This window comes from Larus michahellis, chromosome 4, assembly GCF_964199755.1.
Source record: "Larus michahellis chromosome 4, bLarMic1.1, whole genome shotgun sequence".
Taxonomy (NCBI): domain Eukaryota; kingdom Metazoa; phylum Chordata; class Aves; order Charadriiformes; family Laridae; genus Larus; species Larus michahellis.
In genome coordinates, this window is record NC_133899.1 from 64,668,911 (window position 1) to 64,687,086 (window position 18,176).

Genomic DNA, 18,176 nt, shown 5'->3' on the forward strand with positions numbered 1-18,176 from the left:
AAGCATATTTAGCTTTGTGAATCATGTGGAAAGACATATCAGCTAAGATGCTTTATTCTTGGGAAGGCGTCTCTAAAATTAAGACTTACCCAAATTGCAGGCTGGAGGTTCACTCATCTGTTGCTCTAGACATGCTAATGAAATGCTGATTAGACTTGTCTAGGATTTTGGAAAGTGTGGCATTTGAGACCTTAGAAGATATCCTAGGTACAAACATAGTGTACCCAGTTGTGCAACTTGATTGAATAAAACGATTCATGAGTAATTCTGCAAAATATGTAGAGATTAGGGGCTCCAGCCTAAACTGTCCACTGCAAGTCATGAGGACAATTCTGAGGGTGTAGGCAGATGTGCACTCCCAAAATAGCTGTGAGACAGAAGAGGTTAGTTGCATGCCTCAATATGATTGTTACCTTTCCACATCAGATCCGCTCATGTAAGTGCACATTTACTTCTTTCAAAATGAACCAACATTTACTTCCTTTTAAATAAAATTGCAATCTAAAATACCTCCATCACAAAGACAAAGAACAAAACTAGCAAAACCCTTCAGTTTAAACTTGTTAAGCTAACCCCACTTCATAGACTGAAGAAGGTTTGGCACCATTTTCCTGAGCAGCTGGTTCAGGAGTTTTGAGAGGACAATAACTTCTATACCAGAGGCCTAACACAGATTCAGCTGTTGCATCTACATTCATCCCTATTGATTTACACCTCATATCCCTATTGATTTACACCTCACACCCCTCCAAGACAGTTAGGCATGGGATCCAGGTACAGAGATACTACTTTGAGCAAATGCAGAAGCTGTAGTTCATTCGTTAACTCTTTCCTTCTTCTACTTAACAGAGAAGGTCGATCAGTTTCTGGCGGCATCTAAGCCCCAGCCCAAGCTGGTCAAAATTTCTCCTTCTCAAAGTAAGAGGAAAGGTGAGGAGGAGTTACAAGCAAACAGAGCACAGAACTGCAGCATATGCAACCGAACAGCAAAAAATCTAGTGACGTTAATATCCTAAGCTAGTCTGAGCATCTCCAGCCCAGATGAGCTAGAAACAGCTGTCTCCCAGGGGAAGTCCTGGATCTGGGGGATTTTTGAAGCATCAGTTCTTCAGACCTAGATTCAAACCAAGGTTCTGTCCATATTGGAAACACTGCAGCACCTGAAGTTCATGCACACAGACACAGACTAGCTTTAAACGATTTATCTCAGGTTTTGGCAGCAGTAGGGTATCACACAATTTAGTACCACACAACTGGAGGGTATATACACAACGTCTTGAGAGTTTTGCATACAGGACTGATCTTCTACAGTAGCAACACACTAATTATAAATTGGCATTCTAGAGTATACGTTCAACTCATGTAACTGCAACCCTGTCTTTCACAATAGATGAAGCAGAAAAGCAGCTGGCAGAATCCTACTTCAACTATCACGTCCAAATCATTTCATTCATATATCTACTCTGAAGTTAGGAACACAAGATAAACTTACAGTCATGTGTGACAGAACCTTCTCCTTCAATTAACCCTTTGAAAATCATAATTTCCACTTCAGATTTCTGGGGGGAAAAAAATTTCAATTTGGAGCCAGAAGCAGAACTTTTAAGATTTCCTCAGCAAGGAGCAGAGTGCTGAGAAAATGTCATAGTAAATAATAACAATAGTAATAATAATTAGTAGTTATAACAATAACAGTATTTCATTTTAGAAATTTAACATTAAATTGATGCTGCATTTCAGCTTTAGATCCTTAGTGAGCCTAAAAACTACAGACAGTGAAGATTCCCAACTCAGTGAGACTTTACAAGATCACAAGTCTTGAAATTCTAGGGCAAAAAAGCCTGAAAATCATCGCAATCTAACCCACATAGCAGATATTTCCTTCCAGAACTTGGAAACACAAGGTGAGCTTTGCTTCTTTCAGCACCAGTTGCTGAAAGTGAAAGACAACATCTTTCTTCAAAATATGTCACGACATTGGAGTTTGAGAATTCGGATGCATTTTAGTCACAACTAGGATAATACTTCTGAGCCATGAACAGCTGGTATGTACATGCTGTGTTCATCTTGCTTTGAGCTGGAATTCTTGCAGCTTTATAGTAACAGTCTTATAGAGTTGTTATATATAGAGAGAGAAAGAGTCTTATAGAGAAGCTTCATGACTCAATTACTGTAAGGAAGGCCAAATTTCTTAAAAGCACATCCTATTTTGTATATTTTTGCAAAACTAGTTTTGGGGGGAAAAAACATACTGAAACTCTTAATTTACTAGCTGACAAGTCTGATTTTTTTTTCATATTTTCCTTTAAGAAAACAGATTCAACAGAAAGAGTTACTTACGGCACAAAGTTTAATTACTTTTTCTCTTCTCTTTTTTGCTAATCTCTTTTTGCTTCTCTGTTTGAGGCACATCTTATGTTTTGGTCATGATTTCCTTGCAGCAGAATTTAAAACATCTCCTGTAGCTTCAAAATTTCAGTTTGAAACTGAAAGGTATACTGGAAAAGCCAGGCATAAAAATGCTCAGCAATTGAGACACAATCATTCAGATGAGTCTTCTGTCACCATAGCAACATTCCTTCCAAGATTTGAGCAGGAAAAAAACTAACATGCTATAATGTCATGAAAATGTACCTTGTTATGATGTATTCAGGAATCCCTTATATCCAGTGATGAGCACTTACACATAAAATGCACTGATTGTATTTCTTGAGAAAGGGTCCTGTAGCCTAATCCTAATACATTAAATATTTTTTTTCCAACACAAAGGTTATACCTGTTGTAGAATACATAAAATAAAATCATAATATCACATTAATCACAGAGTGTAATTCTAGCCTTCCTATTACTTTCTTGTGAAAAGTATATATTTTTCAGCTTAATTCTTCAGTATTATCAAATATTAATTAGTAGGATAACTTCTCCCTCCTACATAATAAATCCCACTATTTTTCCTGAGTCTGCTTCTTTAGGAGCTAGTCACTTTCAGCAAGGGTTGTAGAGTTAGATTTAATCCTGATTTGAAACATGATCTTATAAAGACTTATGCATATTCTTAATATTATACACTGATTTATTAAATAGGTCTGTACCTCCTTGTAGCGTAGGGCATAAATTAATAAAAGATAAGGTGGTACTTCTGAAGAAAAAAATGGCAATATGTTCAATGTGCGCAGACAAGTCTTCAAATTAAATTGGACTTTTCAAGGAATACAACATGTTCTATTAAAAAGGTCATTTGAAAAGGACACTACAGGCTGGAAAAACAGCACTGTCTAAATAGTATGAAAAAAGATAGCAAAGCTTAATATATTGTTCACAGTCTACAAGAAGTATACTTCATGTCTAAAACTTTCTAATTCAGCCTGCAAGCAAAACATACAAATTACCATTTTATTTAAACTGTGCTGTTTGCAGCACAGATACGTTTTAGGACTGACCTTGTTCCTTGTGAACTGAAAAATTCCAATGAAGAAATGCCACAATCTCATAAGAATCAATGATGTCTTTGTGAGATGAGGTTTTTCTGAACTTATCATTTGGCAGATTTTTACATTTTACTTCTGTGCCCATTCAAGAGGAAAATAGCAGAGTTTCCTACAGTGTATACAAAAATCCAAGATGGTTATGGTCTCATATTGCTTTTAGAAGGAATAAAATGCTTTGAAGACATAAATCAGGTAAATCTTTTGTAATGGATCTGTAATTTAAATACTGTAGGAATATAAAACATCAAAAATCTCCAACAGTCTCAGGAATCGTTATCTTCTCCTAATATGCCTACCAAGTCCTTAGAACTGTCAATTATATTTTGCACTTTTTGAAGGCAGGAGAAGGGCTGTAGCTCTGTAACATTTTTTCTTCTGAGAAGTTGGTTAAGCAGTGCTATATCCAATTTGGAATGGGAAAAGGCCAAACCCTGAGCAGATTCTAGTGCCAAAGCAACTGATATGATTAAGGTTACTCGCACATTAGAAGACAAAATATTGAATAAATAGAAGGCAGGAAAGGAAAGGAAAGACAAAGGCAAGATTCCTCCAGAGTTCTGCTTGGTTGCACTGTGCATGCTGAAAACCAGAGGTGGTCTCAGGATACTGACCCTTCTCCAACTGACTGAGGCCTGCCTGGCCAGCAAAGACTCTTTGGATGTCTGAGCAGGTGCTTAGCTTAGGCTAAGCGTATTAATGCATAGCCTAATAGGTTATTAAATTCTAGAAATTTTTTTAACTGTTTGTTGGTGAATAAATAATTGTTTTATATTTGTAAGCTGTATATATCGTGCTTGCAGAGTCTCTTTGCACACGGCTGAAGATACCTGAACATGATGACCCAAAAGAAGATCTGTAACAGGTCAGCGGACAATGTAGCCAGCCTACATCCTTTTGATTGAAAGCCAGAAACTGAGAGCAGGGTTGGTGATTTGTAGTTTAGGGTAATTGGTGGCAATTTGTGGAGTCTGCTCAGACTGTTCTGCACAGAAGGTCACAACCTAAACCCAGAAATCATCACTCACCTGGGGGGAGGGGGAAAGGAAATAACTTCTTTCTTTCCAGAGGATAGCTTGAAGGTATAGGTCATTCAGAAGTGACCCTGTATGGGATGAGGGATATTTTCAGGGTTAACGTGCATTGAGAAAGAGGCAGGAAAGGCATTTGCAATCTGTCATAAGAGCACTAAACCTGAGGCAGATATGTGAGCTCTGTGCCATGACCTTTGTGGAGGGTTGCAGCTAATTTACGGGTTCTGTTAAAAAAGAGTAAAGAGAGAAGTTGGAGAGAAAAAAGCAAGAAAAGAGCAAGAAAAGAATACGTGTCTGAAATCAGAGATGGGATTCTGGAGAGAGGCAAAATAGCAACTTGGTGCATAGCTAAGGGATAAAAAAAGTAAATCTTATACTGAGCTGGAAGAAAAGAGATGTAATGCTGAACAGTGTGCTTCTGGAGAAGAGAGAGAGCCTGTATTGTCTCTGTGATGAAGCGAGTTCAGGCAAAACATGACGAATAGCATAGAAAACCTAGTACCTTGGAAATTTGAACCAGGGAGTTAGAGCAGTAGTTGAAAGAGACTGGAGAAACTCCAAAACTATTGATGAAACCTAGGTCATGCTGTGAATCTGGTCATTAAATATGCCAGGAGACAATTCAGTCCCTGAAAAAAAGTGTTGCAGGATAAGTAAGGTATAGCGTGCAGGACACAGAGGACAAGACATCAAGCCTTGTGCCAGGGATTGGGATATTTGACACAATCCAGATTGTTCCAGGTCCGACCTACCACATTACCCCGGCAATACATTCCCTTCCTCCACAAAAAGGGTCATCGCAGGTAACGCTCCCCAGAGTAAGCATAAAACTGATGACAGTGGGAGTGAATGGCACAAGGAAACCGATTTATCCTCAGATGAGTGAAGAGTTGTAGCTCTTCAGTAGTAATACTGAAGTACAGTGGATGTTAAGAAGCCTCAAGAATGACTGTGAAAGCCCACAAAGCTATTGCAAGGGCATTTACACATCCATCAGATTGAGAAACAGCCCAGTGTTAGACAATAAATAATTGCTAATATTTGTAGACTGCATAGTGCCTGCTTACAGTCTCTTTGCACGTGGCTAAATGACAAAACACAGAGCCCCATAGGAAGGGTGGTAGCAACTACTGGCTCCTGGTCTGATCACTCACAGGTTCCAGATAGGATGCATGAGGCATAGAAGACTGGAGCAACTGCAGTAAGGTAGAAGTAAACCAACTCGACAATTAAAATGCAGTCTAAATGGTCCTTTCTAAGAACTATTAGATAAAATCTTTAACAGGAATTTTAGTTCAAGTTCTTTTGCCTTCATGGGCCTGCAGCTCAAACACAATTACGTGTCTATAGAACTCGGAGAATGACAAAAAAGAAAGGCAGTTAAGTAGGTGAAAATTTCACAACTGCTCAACTTTGTACTCTTTTTCTTCTACAAGAAAATCCGTTTCCTACAAGGGTATTTTTCAAACAGCCCATTTCATTCCAAGCCTTTGTATATAAGAGGTTTTAAATAAGACTGCTTTAGACAGCTGCAGGAAACAATCACCTGGAGCTTTCAGCTGAGGTTCAGTGAAAGCATCACATGATTTTCAGAGTCAGTATCTTCTCATTCTGAAGTCTGAAAAAGCAGCTTGTTCTTTGTCTTGGCTAAAACAAAACCACATAAATTTGAAGTATGCTCTTTCCAAAATGTTAATATGTTGTAAAAGAGAGATTGGGGTTTTAACAGAGACCCACAGAAAACACCTTGCAAATTAATAATACAAAACACCACAAGTTCTTTAAAACCATTAGATACCACTTTTTTTTTTACACTTTTTTTTAAAAACGATTTTTGCATTGGGTCTATTCAATGAATTTAGATACAGTCTATTGAAATGTTAAATAAGAGATCATCAAAGTAGTTTTGGAACTGTTATTTTGGGACAAAATTAGTTTTTTTTGTGGAGCGGTCTTGTTTTATGAAGATTAGAGAAGATACGTATTTTCAAAATTAGTTTTTCTGTGATATTATTTTTATATTTCATGTCATATTGCACACAATTATTCTGGCATGGCTTGAATGATATTATAAACAACAGCAAGAATATTGCTACTACAATGCAACTACTAACAACACAGTGCATCAGTGTCAGTTTGCCCTACTGGATGACTATAGCATTGGTAACATGTTTTCAAAAAGGCACACATTTTCAAAAGCTTGTATTTAAACTTTTTTCCTAAAATGTTTTCAGAATTCATTCTTTGTTTGTTGCTTCATCAGAAGTGTAAAAGACTTCAGTTTTCTTTCTAGGCTAGGACAGACAGCAATGGCAGCTTCCTGAGAAGTACCCATTCTGACCTTCACTGAGCACTGGGTGCAAACGCCATCCGAGTTACTTCCAGGCTCTCACAGTAACCACCATACAAAAGGTACTTGGATTTTCAGTCAGGATGTTAAACCATAAATACTTTGAATTATCATTTTCTGTGCCAAAGGAGGCTAAAGGATCCATAAGCAGTTGGTACTTAAATGATTTGAAAGTAAAATTAGAATAATCAGGGACAAGGTGTAGGAACCATGTATAACATTACTGACGGCTTCCTTTCACAGCAGTTAAGTGCTGTGTCTAGTGGGGAAAGGTTCCACTGACTGGTTCTTTTGCAGTTTAGGAATTTTTTTTATATTATCATAAATGCTATCAATTTCATGAACTCAGCTCTTCATCTCTTTTCTTGAGCAGCAACTGGGAAATCAAGTACTTCTAACATCCATGTTGAAACAGCAGTAAAATGACAGCTTGCTTTTCATCTACCTGAATAGCATTAGATTTTGTGTCCCCGTATTTAAAGATTATCACTGTCCCGTGACGAGCTGTTTGAACCAGAGGCTGAGAGCAAAAAAATAATTAGGATGTACTACCCGACACAGTGATCCTTGCTGTACTGTTGAAGACATCACTAGAGAAAAAATGACTAGTAATATAGACACTAGTTAGAAAACATGAATTTGTTCTGTTCTGAAATAAAAAATGAAACCATTCAAATTTGAAGTAGAAAATACACCATAATAGCCAACAATATACTGCTTAGAGATTCAAGTTCATATTCCTTTTTTTTTCCTGACACAGAGCACAAGTCTTCTGTGATTTAGATTCAAGGAACTGATGTTCTGAACATCTCTTGTCCTTGCCCCATCCTGACTCACAAATTGAAATACATGATTATTCTTCAGCAGTTCTGCTTTATACACTTAAAAATCCCCATATATTCTCTTCTGCTTTCCTGCATCCCAGTGACAGCTCTCATTTTCATTCCACATCAGAACAAAAATTCTGTTTGTCCAGCTACCGTTAATCAGATTTTAACACTTAATACTTATCAGAATCTCCCAAGTAATACATTGCAAACAGTAAGATAAAAAAAAAAGTCAAGCTAGTCATTATACCCCTATAGCAATACCGAGAGTTCCACTAAGCACTTTTTATTAACGTTTTTTCTGCATTTACATAAAAATTAGGTTCTCCCTTCTGCTTCCTGATAAATGATAAATGAGGCCTTTCATGTACCAGTATGTAAGTACCTAAAGTTATAATTCCAAAAGGATCTGATTAGAATAATAGTAACAGAAATCCCTTTATATTTATGCCAGATTTTACAATGCAGCAAAGCATTCCAATGCTATAAAACACATATATATTTTTATGTAAGGTTCCTCCATCTTTTCCTGTAGCAACAACAGCGGATGATAAATGACTACAGATGAAAGAAAGATGAAGAGAGAATTTATCCCAGGAGGCAGACAGAACATGTATATTTACCCACATGTATATTTACCCATATGATGAATTATCGCTTTAGCAAAGCTTGAATCTTTGCTCCATCAGAAGGGCTCTACTTTCTAACGTATGAACTCCGAGCAAACTGACACTTTGCAACCCTGTGTTTGTCGCTCACATAAAGGAGCACAAGTTGTCCTCTCTTATTTTTGTTGTTTGTTTTGTTGCCATTACGTCTTTTGAACTGCAAAATATAGTCCCAGTTGTTTTGAAGCCAGCGGCTGGAGATTCATATAATGGCATATGCTGTATTCTTCACACATCTAACTGACAGCTACAGCTACTTTAAAGATTGAGATTTTAACATATGCTTCTTCCAAATATTTCAACCAAATCCTGTAAAGTCCTAAAAGCATATACTCTTCAATCAATATTGGCACTCAGATGATCTCATCATTCTTACAGTTTAATGTAGGACAGTCTTTGCATACAGGCTATTGAAATTCCAGAAATTCAGAAATAAATACTTAATATAGGGTTGTGCTTTGCAATAATTAAATATGTATGAACATGGGGTAAGATTCAGAGGTCCTAAAGTGGCAATGCAGAATTGAAACATGATAATAAGAACTACTGCTTATTGCTTTCCTAAGCCCTAAATGTGTAATAGGACAGCCTATTACACTTGCATAGATCACGATGCAAGACCTCTAGAACCTTAACCTTAGGGCCTGCTTTATCCAGCGTTTCCACGATCTTTATCATAAAGAGCCTTGAGTTGGTCAAAACCAGCAGAAGCTATTGCCAAGAATGGACAACTAAGTCATAACTGGATCTTGAAAAGGAAAAAAACCTAGAGATCTCCCAGTGATTTCTGTTAATACTGGGGGAGTCCCTGTTACAGATTGTGTCTCTGTTGTGCTATGCATTCTACAGAGTAAAACTATTATTACATTATTCTTATCACTTACAAATGTAATTGAATGCATACATGCATTACATGTATGTGTGTAGGTGTGCAATATGAATGCAATTCATATTATATATGAATATGAACCAACAAAGTGAGAGTATATAACCCTGAAGGTTTAATCCAGATACAAGTCTTCTTGTCTTCTACTGCATGGATCAGTCACTCCCTATAACATCTTTGCTTTTAGCCTTTTGCAGAGCCTGAAGTAACATAGGACCAATGTTCAGGCACTACCTGGAGTTACACTCTGGATAACAGACAAAAAACTACAAAATACAGTTTTGAAATGCCATGTTTCCCTACTCTGCAATAAATGAGTTAAATCTGCAATACTTCCTGCAGCTGAGGGAGGACCATACCAAAGGTTAGTATTAAAAACATGACTCTAATTCTTGACTATTTTGAGAATTAAAGAAAAAAACACAACCAAAAAACAACCCACCCAAAGTCTACTCTTATATTGATCTGACAAAGCTTTAAGGATAACTTCCCTCCAGGTGGCAATTCTCCCTTTAGACAGTTCTTTTCAACCTTACAGCTCTAGGCCTGATCTCCCTGATAAATGTAGTTCCTGAATGGCAACATGTGGCTGGAAATTCAGAGAGATGAAGGTCATTATTTTAGGTTAGGAAAATAAAAAGTCATTTTTCTTTTCAATAAAACATCAGGTTTGTGTTGCTTATATAAAACCTTTCTGCATGTTTGCTGCTCCCACGTTGCTTCATTGTGTTTATCTTATGATTGTAACTACTCTTTCCTTTGAAGTTGTTTTTAAAGCCTCTAGTCAACTAAAGCAAGAGATTGTTATGTCAGCTATTAAGATTGCTAGTCCTTAGAGAGCTGGACCCAGCTGTGCAAAGTTTTTAAACACTTTCTAGGACATAGCCAATATTCCAGTCTCTTTCTTTGACATTAAGTACAACCCCCATGTGACTAGGGCCCTCACACACAGAAAGGATCAGACATTTTTTGCTTTGATAATGTACAGGCATTGTCAAGAAGCTTTATGGTTTTTGTCTTGTGACAAATCACAAAAGTACAACCAATTCCTTCAATGCAGTGTCCCTCTGGAGGCAGCTCATAAAGCACTGTATTGTTCAAGAAGGCTTTAACTTTCTTCTACTGTACAAGAAAACTACTGAAGTCAAAAAATATGATAGCACAACTAGAAATAATAGAATGAAATCACACTCGTAAATGGAACCTTCTGTGAACAAACATCATTGAAACAAAGTCTTAGCAAGATTCAATAAAAATAAGTTATATGTAAATAAGAGTTAAGTCTCCATTAAAGTAAATAGGGTACACTATGCAGGACAAATCTGCCACGCATGCCTAACAAGAAATTTCCTATATAGTAAGGAAAACGCACGAGAGGCCCCCTAAAAGGGAATTAGCACCTTTCTGCTAAGGATCTCTCACCAAAATCAGAGTTGCTGTTGTGGACCGGGGCAACATTTCTGTCATTACTACTCTGTACCATGAGCTATTAATATACGGGTTGGGATACAAAGACCTGAATGATTCTCTGTCCTAGCTGAAAAGAAACCACATAATCATGATAAAATATGGCTGTATTTAAGCTACTGTATGCTGTCCCTCTGAAGATCTCTGCTGCATTACCTAGCCTACACAGGTAGGTCAGCATCCAACCAGATCAAGGCAGGTTAAGTATTTCACATGCTGAATAAAAGAAAGTAAGAGATGCTGGAATATACATTAAACACAGAATGACATTACAACTGAATCTTATTAACACACAGAACTGAAAGTGCTTTAAAATACCACTCTGGTGATATATTATTTGATAGCCCAGAGGCAGCGTTATAGTTAAGTTTTATCATTAAGGTCAATGGCTCACATATATAGGAACAGCGAATTCACTCTAAAAGGATTAAAGCTGCCAACGCCTTTACAACAGCATAAATGTATGAAAGTTTCTCCTGCATCCATGGAGAGAATTACTACTCAAATGTCTCTTTTATAGTATTCGAATATTTCTGTGTAAGATTCCGTATTATTTGTGGTTTGGTTTTAAGATGAAGGTGGCTTACAACGTGGTAGACGCTAGAATGCTTTATTTTAATGCAAAACAAGTTGGCAATAAAAGCAATTATTTTCATATTTCTGTGTCACAGCTTTTAGCATATTGTTGCCATCAGCATGCAGTTATTTGTACAGCACAAGCACGTAGGTGTGACAACCTTCGTGTGACAAGCCACTGTGAAACACAGCCTAATCCCTGATGATGGAAAAGAGCGCACGCTCAGAAACTTTGCTGATGATACCAAATGGAGAGGAAGCAGTCAATAAGCTGGAGGGCAGGGCTGCTATTCAGGGAGACCTAGACAGACTGGAGAAGTGGGCTGACAAGGAATCTCATGAAGCTCAATAAAGGCTAAGTATTGCATCTGGAATGGAATAACCCCATGCAACAGTATAGGCTGTAGAGTGTCTTGGCTGAAAGGACCTGGAGAACCCGGAAAAAAGAAAGCTTAACATGAGTCAGCAGTGTGCCTTAACAGCCAAAGCCGACTGCATCCTGGGCTCCGAAAACAAGCCAAGGAAGTGATCATTCCCCTCTGCGTGGCATTTGTGAGACCAGTTCTCCAAAGACCTTTACATAGTGCATCAAGTTCAGGACAGCAACACGATGGTCAGGGGGCTGGAGCATGTGATGTCTGAGGAGAGGCGTAGGTAGCTGGGTTTATTCATCCTTAAAAATGAGAAAGCTCAAGGGAGATCATATCTCTGTCTACAGCTAACTAACAGGAAGGCATATTCTCAGAGGTGCATTGTGGAAGGATGAGAGGCAATAGACATGAGGTGCAAGCTGGGAAATTCCAATTTGATATAAGGAATGAGTTTTTTGGTTGGTTAGCTCTTGGGTTTTTTACCATAAGAACTGTCAAAGGAGGCTGGACTAGATGACCTCTGGAGGCCGCAATGAATCTATGACTAACAGCACGCAGTTCTTGTCTAAACACTTCTAAAGACGTCATTATTACTTTACACAACAACTTGAGGCTTCATCCAAGACCACAGTCTGACTGTGATGTCTGCTATACATACAGAGAGTCCTCACTAGAAACTTCTTGCAGGCTAAGAACTGCAGCACCAGTTCACTAAAATCAAAGACAGTACAGGCGTGACTACAACATATATTAGACCTCCAAACTCTCAAACCACAGAGAAATTGATTAACCATGTTATTTGCCTTGAGACATCCCACAAGCAAAAGAATTAGATGTGAAGAAGAATTCTGTTACCACGTTAAATAGTTAAATGCATTAGGAACCTGTTTCAAATAATTTCTGGTTTAGCTTCAACTGCAATATCATTTTAAATATCTTAACCTTTTAAAATATATAAATCTGTGAGCTGTGAAATACTATTATTTCATTTTAACAATATTCCACTTTCACTTTGATTGCATGGAAATTTTCATTGAGAATACTTCCATTTTAAGTACATTTAATAGGGAAAAAACAGTATCTGTCCCTCTGGGGGAAAAGAAACATATTAAAGTAGCTCATACTGTTGCTATTGATCTCTTCCTTTAAAGCAGTACATAATCATATAAAAGGGGAGAGAAAGAAAGCAGGAAAATAGAAGATGCAACGTTTTTTCTTCTGCAAATTTTCATGTGAGAAACTCAGACACATCACAACCTTTCCATGCTGGGCAAGCCTTAACTCTCTCAGGGAAAGTACATGCTGAGATATAAACTCTCTTTTCATTCTCCCATTCCTCTATTGTCAACCTGACTGCAAATACAAACTGTGCCAGAGAGCGACACAAACACCTTCTATGCTTCTACCTTCTCTTTTTCCTTTCCAAATGTCCAGGTTCCTGTCTGAACCTCTGTACGAAATCTTACTACCAAAAATTTCATTGATTAAATCCATGGCTGTCTGGGACAATCTGTGTACCCACAGCCTTCCTGTAGATACCCGAAACTAATGGGGTAACGACCCCTCTCTTTTGTTAGTGCAGTTTCCTTGCCTCACTGTCCCTTGTTTTTAGCTAATCCCTTATTTACTCAGCCTTCTGCTGGGGTTTAGTATGTCGGAAGGACTATAGCTATATTCCATAATTAGATACTTCGTCCTATGGGGAGTTTTGTAGCCCATGTCCTTAAACTCACTCCTTCAGTAGGTTTTCTAGAAGAACTTCACCTCTTCAAAGGCAAGTTGACAGCGGGAGGAGACCTAGCTGTTGAGATTTGGGTGTGGGATTTGGCAGTATTGCCCCAAGGTTCCTTACATAATTGCCTAAAAACTGGTTTCTATCATTAGCTAATGGGAACAAGAAAATCTCAAGGTCCCCATGCTTTTGCACAAAACAGGGTGCATGTAACAGATATTACCTAAAACAGCAGCAGTGCCCCTGATCTCAGTTTAATAGAGCACTGAACACATCAGCTAAGTACAGCATCACTGTTACCCAGTCCCCACCACAGCCTCTTGTTGATCCTCTAAGCAGAAAAGGGGCAGCCATTCCACAAGTTTTCTTGACTGAAAAAGGTCAGGCCAACTGTGATATCCAGGTTTCCTATCCAACCTTCTACATTGGTTTACTGCCCAGCACCTGACAGAGAGGGAGCATTTTCACACTCTGGGTCAGTTACAGCCAAAATCTGAAAGCAATGCTTTATCAAATCCTAAAACAAACCCTAGATTATATGTACATTTTCTCTACGCTTCAGAGGCCATCTTCATAAAACATTCTTATCTAATGCCTCACAATATTTGCTCTAAGAAAATGAATGCATTAATTGTAATAGATATAGAATATAGCAATGTGTCCTTGGTTTTCAAGGTCATTTCTGATGACTTCTATTAAAACAGTTCATATTCTATTTAATATTTTCATTTCATTTTACCAGCCAAGAAATTAAACTGCCTTCTTTAGAAATATCAATATGATTTAAAGGAAGTTACTTGAGTAAATAAACTCAGATGGGTATTATTAATTTGAAAATTTGCCTTTGCTGCTATAGGCTTTACATTTAAAGAAGTCATTAAGAACCTGAAAACATACATTTCTGAACTTAATAAAACAATTATGGATTTTAAAAATTAAAACTTTTTAAGAATTCAGTGCATCAGTAGTTTCATTCCTAAAAAGGAAATACAGCAGTACAACACTTCTGAACACTTCTGAAAGAAGGCATCAGCCCTGGTTTTAGGAGGACAAAGAGCATTCCTCTTCCAAACAGTTCTGTCTCTTTTGTTGTCAACAGCACTGATGTACAGTGTCCTCTCAGAAATATTTTAATAGATACTCAGTTATTGAAGTATGACCTTTTTACATTTTAATAACCTGGAAATTGCATTTTTATCCTTAGATTATATACTACCAGATAATAGTCAAATTCCCCCTGCCAGGCACAGTGTGTAAATGAAAGCTGACCCAAATACCTAATTTCAGATTGGGGTCATTATTGCTTCTTCTTTTAAAGTATCTAACAGATTGTAGCCAAAATCTATTTGATGAGAAAATGATAAATCTTCACTGCATTATCAGAATTAAATTGTCAGGCTTGCTAAGGATACAAGTATAGGTTTTTTCACCACAGTTTTGTGTCCAGTTTTTAAAAATGAATCAAAGTATCCAGTAAGAAGTGCTGAAAGCATAAGAAATATAGAACAGAGTCACACTCCATGATTTACACATCCTATTCAGCACAGATATGGCAAATGTCCCAGAACACTCTGTGAGTTTCTCAAGGCCACAGTAAGAGCTAACAATAACGAGGTGAGTAAGCAAAAGTTTTTCTTATATGATCGTTCAAGCATTCTTGAAGGTCAGATGAAGAGAAACATCTTAATATGCATGTAGAGAAACTGCAATAAATATAAATCATTTTTTATTGGAATCAGTGTCTTGCCTCTGATCTTATTGCTGACCACTACAACTCTGTATTCTGCTTTCATCCCAGCTTTAGCAACCTGCTTTTAATCTGGCAATTTTTGTTATTATTTTTTTACTTTTAATTATATAGCATATTTTCACAGAAGACCTTGGAAGTGGTATTTCTCTAGCAGAACTATTATTTGGATCTGAATCTACAAGGACGCTCGCTGACATTTTGACGATCTTCTGTCCATGATTAAAATAGCCTCATTTCTGAATATGACAGCATATGGTAATAGAAGCTTCAGAATTTTGATTCTTTTTAGACATCAATATTAGAGTTTTAGAAATGCATAGTATTTACCCAGATGTTCTATTGAAATGAATGGCAAAGTGCCCACTGGCTTCAATTGGAGTAAAGATAGGCCACTGCTGAGGGTTTTCATAAATTCTTCCTTCGAGCATAATACACAGTGTACATCTGTTGAATAATTGCCAGTCTGAGCCACTTTTTAGCTTATTATATATTCAAGAGTGATCAGAAATGGTAATGCCACGTGAATTTGAAGCCATAAATCCTCTGAAAGGCAAGTTAGATTTATAAACTGAATACTTATTCTGCTAATGCTTACAAGCCTAGCTGTCTTTACTCACATAGGCAAAGCCTGTGACTGAGAGTATTTGTAGGGTTGTTTTCAGCTTCAGGTTTTGAGGTTTTCTTGTGAGTTTTTTTGTTTGTTTCACAAGCCAGCAGACAGAGATAACATTTGATTTATTATGATTCCATGAAAAATTGAATTTATCCTTTCCGTGGATTTATCTTATTGTGAGTATCAGACTGCTACAATTATTACTCTAAATTGGCAGGACTGAAAACAGTACCTTGAAGTGAATGAAAAAGAAAGGAATTCTGAAAGGCTCATATCTTGCTGAATGGCACAGTATAAAATTCCCCACACTGGGAACACGGCAAGACACTGTGTTGTGTTTGGCCATTAAATACAAATGTCATTAGCTGATGTGATCGATACCCACTTGGCTTTTATACATTATTTATTATAACAGGCTTAACTCTCTTGGGTATTGCTGTTTTGGTTTGGGTTTTGGTGGTTTTGTTTGTTTGTTTTAAATATAGTATGTGTCATAGTGAAAAGGAAAAAAGTTTCTTAGGAAAAAGAGGTAAAAAAAAAATTTTACCTCTTCTTTTTACTTCTTTTCCTAAGTGGTAGGCAGCTATTTATTTATTTATTTATTACTAGCCAAAAATCAGTATACAAATGTACTAATTGCTCCTCCCAAACACATTTGTGGAAGCACCATTTGCCTAGCCCAGTTTCTCTCAAAGTGTTTAACCCACAGCTCACTTTCACCCTCATACTCAGCAATCATCTTACAATACCTTTGTAGTGTCACCTGGTGAGTAATGCTGACGAAACTGAGAAATATAGGCCTAGTAAAGAAAATACTTTATATGACTGTTATCTTAGTTTCTTTAAGTGTAAACTGAGATTTCCTCTGAGAAACTAGAAGTTTTAGGGATTATATATATTATATATGCAAAAGTGTAAAAAGGCATCATTACCAATTTAGAAAATAAAGTTGAAAGGTTTCAAGATGTAAGAGGACTGAATCAAATGAATCAAAATCTTTCTGAAGAGGCCCAAGGTTCCACCTAACAGTATTGTTGAAGTAGAATTGGTTTCCAGATGTCACATGAGAAATATTTTGTTCTCATTTTCAGAATTTTTCCAGTGCAGTTGCAGATTTCTTATCCAATAATTTATTAGTAAAATCTATACACATATCTAAAATACATTAGTAAATTTTGTTCTAACAACTAAACTTCCAAAATGAATCACACTGCATCTTTTCTCAATGAGGCTTCTTGGGAAAATAGATATGAAAAGAATTTTCCCCTAGGCTGTGAAAAACAAATTTCCTAGGCTTAGAAGCAGCATCTCATGCAGTGTGGCACAGAAATATACACAGGACATATAGCATTGAGAAACTGGAGATTTTTGCTATAATCGAGGTATTTTACAGTGCAATAAAAGATAACCCAGTGCCAGAGATACTAACCATTAACCACACGTATAGCAATGTTTCCTCAAATTCCCTATGTGATTATAGCTTCCCTTTGTTTTGTACAGCTTAGTGATCTAAAAGCTACATTACAGTATTTATTCGAAAGGGAAAGGGGAAAAAAACCCCAACTTTTAAATCATCCTAAAAACCCATTCACCTATACTGCCTTGTGGCTTTATGTAAATAATGTGATTGGACAGTAATGATGACAGTGGGTATAGTTAGTAGCTATGAAACTGTGAGTTATTAAACACCCCTAGAAGAATCCAAAACCATATAAGAACATCTTTTGCTCTGCTTAATTGTTTTACACATTCTTTTTCACCCATCTCCAATACATGCCCAAGGTATAATAATTCCAGACTTCTGAGAAAGTGTACCGTTGGGATGACTATCACTTACTTGTATAAAAAGAGCAAAGAAAATAAGTGCTCCATATACCTTCAGGCCAACACTTTCAAAAGACTTGCTTATATTCTACAAACATAACATAGCCTGCTTTTCTGTGCCCATTCAATCTGGGCAAAGAAAATTTTAAGATGGAAGTTGTACCGCCCTGTATTATAAGCAAACACATAGATGTAGCAGAAGTCTTTGCAGCAGGTGCTGTGATCTAGGAAATTATAATACTATTCTTGCCTCAACAGTTTTATAACCCTTAAAGAGTTTAAGATACAAGGAAATACAACTCTGGCATTCCTGTTTAAGTGCTGTCAAAGTCCAACTGAAAACATTGAACTGACTTTTTAAGGAAACTGAAGGCAAAAATGTCATTAAACTTTCTGCTTTATCTTTCAAGAAATAACATTGAGAGCTTTCAGAAAAATCAAAGATTTTCTGCATAATTTGGTGAACTTGTGTGAGGCAGTACAAATAGGAAACTGAAGAAAATGAAAGACGGGTTCGTGGGAAGAAATATGCATAAAGTTTGCTGCTGTAGAAGAAGAACAAAGGTCTGCTAGCCATATGCAATGCATTCAGT